This window comes from Malaya genurostris, chromosome 2 (assembly GCF_030247185.1).
Source record: "Malaya genurostris strain Urasoe2022 chromosome 2, Malgen_1.1, whole genome shotgun sequence".
Lineage (NCBI taxonomy): Eukaryota > Metazoa > Arthropoda > Insecta > Diptera > Culicidae > Malaya > Malaya genurostris.
The window spans coordinates 130,545,866-130,551,865 of record NC_080571.1 but is presented as its reverse complement, the minus strand read 5'-3'; the positions used below and the strand labels follow the sequence as shown (position 1 = coordinate 130,551,865).

The following is a 6,000-nucleotide window of genomic DNA, read 5'->3' as shown; positions in this document are numbered from 1 at the left end:
ATTATTTTTATTTCTACGCACACAGAAATAAACAAAATAAACATTAAATTCAAATATATTGTGTTTTGAATTCAAATATATTTTATTTCCACCTGAATTTCATTTCACTTAGAATCAAATACAATTGTTATTTGATTCAAACAAAATAATTTTGTTTCTAAAATCATTTCACTTTGATTTAAATACAATTGTTATTTGATTCAAAGCAAATTAGTTTTGTTTCTAAAATCAGGCTTTCGGGCGACTGTGTGTAGATTCAATGATGTTTTTTTTAATTCAATAAATTGTTATTTGAAAAGAATTTTTGACTAATTATTGTAAATTAAATATTAATTATTGTAAATTAATTTTTTATTTATTATTGAATGCATTTTGTGCGCTCAGTTGAGTACGGTTGCGGTATTGACTCCTCTGATTCCTTTCGTTCAATAATTTCCAAAAGCTCTACTGTGAAACCGCTGTCTGGAATGAATACAAATGTTAGATAAGAATTCATAACCTACCTATCCTATGAAAGCACTCACTATAGTATCGCACAATTCGATCGATTTCAATCTTAGCCAAAGTTGTGTTAAATTTCATAAAATCAGCCAGTACAAACGTTTGATTCAATGAAAATGTTTTAGAATCAATAATCTCTGGCATTTGATTCAAGGACGAAAAGTTTCAATCCAAGAATTTGAATCTAAGACTAAGTACATTTAATTCAATTAAACTCAAGCGTCAACATATTATCTTATTCGAATCTATTCAACGACATATTTGATTCAAATACATTTAATGTGCTGTAACAAGCATTTGAATCAAATACATTTTTGATTTGTTTCAATAAAATTTGGAAATTTGAATCCATATCTCAATATATTTGAATCTAATATACTTTGCCACACTAAATTTGATTCAAAAAGTGTTTTATTAGATTTAAATTTCAGTTCAAAAATTGTTTTATTTGATTCAAAAAATTGTTTGAAGTTGACTTAAAGACTCAATATATTAGAATCTAATGTGTTCTATTTCCCTGCGTGTAACATATAATACTGAGCAATTTCCGAAAAGCCAAGGAGCAAATTTCTGAAAAGCCAAGGAGGACAAAAAACAAAATCCGATATGGAATAACCATATCTCATACACAACAACATAGTTCAAGTTTATTTTTCACTACAATAAACAGTAACTATGGTGAACTTGTTCTTACCCTTCAGTGTTGCTAGTTTTATAGAAAACTCGTTAAAGTACATTGTCACTCTGACAGTGTATCATGACAGTGTACCGCACGATGCAAAATGTGTCCTTGAAAATTTGTCGAAGTACTCCGTATTATAATTTGTATTTGGCTCTACGTTAACACCGGAGAAAAACACGTTTTATTCAGTTCAGTTTGGTTTTTGTACTGCACGAAAAAAACAAGATATATATAACTTTCAATACTTATTCCAACAAAGGGTGTATTCGCGTATCCAACATCGTCAGGCAGTGATGCCAACAATTACTGATATCTGAGTGTGTTTTACAGTGATGGCATATTCCGGTATATCCTGGGTATGACAAAATTTTTTTCCCTTGATGTAGATGAAGGTTGCGTCTTAGTAACAATGGCAAAAAGTTGAATGAAAATGAATAGAAATAAGTCTTTATTAGCAACTCAATAATTTCAGTACTCACCCTATTATTTCTTTCGATTCAAACTGACTCTCCATTGTTCTCTGAATTAAAATTTCTTTTGCCCTGAAATTGTGTATTGGGCCGAAATTCAAAATTACGATTCAGAACGATTCCGATACATTTAAAGACTTTGTTTATTTGAATAAGGATACCTCGGTAACTAGTTCATAGCAACCAGAACAGTGTTGCTCAAGAAAATCATTTTTAACATTAGTAAGGGGTCGCTCAATTTATGGTAACTGGTGGTAAATCGTCACGAACATTTTTAATGCTGATTTTTCTTCGGAGTGTCAGGTCGACGACACGACCTGCCACTCGCCTATCAAAACTGTATCGCAAATTTAATTACCCCTCAGTAACTCGAAATGTCAAAACTAAATTGTACGAAAAATTATTCAAACTGGCAACAAAGGCAAAAATTGTTGATTTAGAATAACAGTTACCATAGTTACCACTGTTATTTTGTTGGTAAATAAAAATAGTCTTAAAAGGAATCAAAGCGTGACTGTGTTTACTAGAAAAATGACTTCGTCAGAAAAGTTTCAGGTAAGGTATTTCTAAAATATACGCATACGAGAGATTTTTCAAATCCTTTATTTGGCAGGATGCCCGTTGCAAAGCCGAGCAACAAGTATCTGCCAAGCTGAGCTGCAAGTTCCTAGTATTATTACAAGAAATTGAGCTTTGTTTACGATGTGGAACTATTAACTTATGGGGTAGTTCATGAGCGCCTCGTTTGGAAACAGGACCATACGACAGCTTGCGGTCAGAAAGAAGGTAATTTTCTAGTATATTGTTTCAATAATACGAGATTTATACAGAACCGAATAATTTTGTGTGTTTTGCCTAACATTCAAAATTTATATACATGCAATTATATTTCAGGAAACAGTGATCAGGATCGCATTCAGATGGAGCGGAATTAGGACTTTTTGATAGATAGTAAAATTATGTACATAAGGTAAGGTAGTAAGGTAGTAAAATGTTCCAGAAAGCGAACTGGAAATGCCAGCACCAATTCAGCAGCATTCAAGAACTGATAATGATTTTAGGCAAATGGCATCGAGTCGGATTCGGATCTCGTCGGAGCGGTAGGAAATTATTCATGTGATCAATGTTGTATAAAAACTACAAGGATCAGCCCCATGGGGTTGTTCGAGCCGTTGATGTGGAACAAGGCAACCAATGATTGACATTTTCAATTAATCGTCACACTTTTGAATCCGCAAATGCACAAGAGTCTGCTTATATTGATCCTTCTCAACACCGAACACGCGAACCCAGAATATAGAGTCTATTTAGGGGCTCTCCATAAAAGACGTCACGCCTCAAGGGGGCGGGGGTGTTTCATAAAAGGTGACCTTTTGTGACAGGGGGAAGGGGGGGAGGTTTTTGGAATGTGACGTCTAATATTTTAAATGAGCGCATTTTTGAAATACCTAATTATATTACTGCTTTGCCCTATTTTCTGAAAAAATCTCCACAATAGACGTTTACATTCTATAGGAAAACGTGTATTTGTTGATGTTAAAGCTTCTTATTGTAAATTCGGAAATGAATGATGCATGAAATCATTTCTGTTGTGGGCAGCAAAAGTGCACGGAGGAGCGAGTAAATTAGCAAAATTAATAAATTTTGCCTAATATGAGTGAAAAAGAAATATATGCCTTCGAACGGTTTTATTAAGTTATGCACTGACAATGTTTTCAGTAATTTGATTTTCTAGCATTGATAATACAGGGTGATTTTTTAAGAGCTTGAGAACTTTTTTAAACAATAAAACGCATAAAATTTGCAAAATCTCATCGGTTCTTTATTTTAAACGTTAGATTGGTACATGACATTTACTTTTTGAAGATAATTTCATTTAAATGTTGACCGCGGCTGCGTCTTAGGTGGTCCATTCGGAAAGTCCAATTTTGGGCAACTTTTTCGAGCATTTCGGCCGGAATAGCCCGAATTTCTTCGGAAATGTTGTCTTCCAAAGCTGGAATAGTTACTGGCTTATTTCTGTAGACTTTAGACTTGACGTAGCCCCACAAAAAATAGTCTAAAGGCGTCAAATCGCATGATCTTGGTGGCCAACTTACCGGTCCATTTCTTGAGATGAATTGTTCTCCGAAGTTTTCCCTCAAAATGGCCATAGAATCGCGAGCTGTGTGGCATGTAGCGCCATCTTGTTGAAACCACATGTCAACCAAGTTCAGTTCTTCCATTTTTGGCAACAAAAAGTTTGTTAGCATCGAACGATAGCGATCGCCATTCACTGTAACGTTGCGTCCAACAGCATCTTTGAAAAAATACGGTCCAATGATTCCACCAGCGTACAAACCACACCAAACAGTGCATTTTTCGGGATGCATGGGCAGTTCTTGAACGGCTTCTGGTTGCTCTTCACTCCAAATGCGGCAATTTTGCTTATTTACGTAGCCATTCAACCATTCAAGCCATTCGGGCGTAAAGCGCGAAACACATTTCGAACCGAACACTGATTTTGGTAATAAAATTCAATGATTTGCAAGCGTTGCTCGTTAGTAAGTCTATTCATGATGAAATGTCAAAGCATACTGAGCAAATAATAATGCATGAAAATCATAACCTCAAAAAATCTGAGCAAATACTAATGCATGGAAATCCTAACCTCAAAAAAATCACCTTTTAGTATATCATAAGAATTTCTCTTATCTGATTCTGATGCAGTTTATTCAATTGTACTCCATTTGAAAAAAGGGCGGGAGATCAACGATTTCACACGTAGATCATGTCAAGTCTTATCTTGATCATATGTGATTTTACTCCACCAACATCAAAGCTTATCGAATTATCCAATGATTGAACTTACATAAATCAAGAATCATTTTAGCTCAAAATCACTACCCATTGTGTGACGGAAGATCAGTAACGATATTGATCAATGTGATTTAAAGTTCACTGATCAACTGATCTTGAAAAGATTCTTCGGCAGTGATCTCGTTTTGATGAGGTTTTATTCTTTATTTTCTCAGCCTTGTATGCTACACTAAGGAAATATTATACTTTACCTAAAACAATAATATATCTGTGTACCCCTAGGAGGAATAAAACAGATGATTTAAATGTTTCATCAATTCCAACCAAATACTTTTGTTAATTTATATATTTGATATTAATAAAATAATTCCGATGATTTTGTAGTTTTAGGGATTTTTTTTAAATCTAATGACAGCATGTAATAAATCAATTTTTCCCTCATATTTGTATGGTTTGTCATACATATTGAGATGAATTTTATTTATTTTGAATTCGTGACATGTCACATAGGGGGGGTGGGGGGTCTTTTCTTCTGTGACACTTTGTGACAAAAGGGGGGGGGGAGTCAAAAATCGTCAAAAAAGCGTGACGTCTTTTATGGACGGCCCCATATCGTGATTTGTATTTGTTTCGTAGCCGACGAAATTACATCAATAGCCCAAATGTATACAATTAAATGTGTGTACATGCTTGCGATACGGATATCGCTATTTAAGCTTCTCTTCACCAAGCTTGTGTTCAAGTTTTGTATGCAAGCAGTTATTTTTATTTTGACAAAGGGGGGGGGGATGGGGAGTCGAAAATCGTCAAAAAAGCGTGACGTCTTTTATGGACGGCCCCATATCGTGATTTGTATTTGTTTCGTAGCCGACGAAATTACATCAATAGCCCAAATGTATACAATTAAATGTATGTACATGCTTGCGATACGGATATCGCTATTTAAGCTTCTCTTCACCAAGCTTGTGTTCAAGTTTTGTATGCAAGCAGTTATTTTTATAGCGTTTCTGTACCATTACTACCATTTTGCTATTTCGGCTGAAACGATAAAATATTTCTCATTATCAATCGAGTTCATCTTATATAAATTAGAAATTAGTCTTATGCACTCAAAATTTACCCTGGGGTAGTTGTCAATTTCTCAGCCGAAACGACATAACATGGGATTTCATCCAATCTTGCATGACACAAGATCAGAGCATACCAATAAAAGCTTCAAATCGTTTATGGCACTTTTTGTCTTGCTGTGTAGCAACAACCTACCTCTAGCAAGCTACGCATAAGACTGAAACGTTAGCTATAATTTCGCTTCTATTTGCAGATTCGCGTGCTTCCAACAGCTTTGCTTTTGCTTCGATTGACCAATCAGAGCGCTACTTTCCCTTTGATATATCGCTTACTCCTTCAAACCGTCGACTATGGCAGGGAAATCCGGTATGCTGGAGATTTTTTGCAGCCAAAATAGGACACTGCTAGCTATTAATCAACATTTCAATGATATAAAATTAAAAATACATGGCTATGAACATTCAAATCGATACGTAGAAA

General features: G+C 34.7%; 1 long non-coding RNA gene across 2 annotated transcripts; it reads left to right on the top strand.

Annotated features, from left to right (window-relative positions):
• The first annotated feature begins 2,068 nt into the window (after positions 1-2,068).
• LOC131431667 (uncharacterized) lies at positions 2,069-3,975 on the top strand. 2 transcript variants are annotated; one of them, XR_009229712.1, is made up of 4 exons: positions 2,069-2,208; positions 2,267-2,439; positions 2,548-2,623; positions 2,715-3,975. It is a non-coding gene; the product is annotated as an uncharacterized LOC131431667 (long non-coding RNA). The 2 variants fall into 2 exon arrangements; XR_009229711.1 differs by having other exon boundaries at positions 2,548-3,975.
• The last annotated feature ends 2,025 nt before the right edge of the window (positions 3,976-6,000 follow it).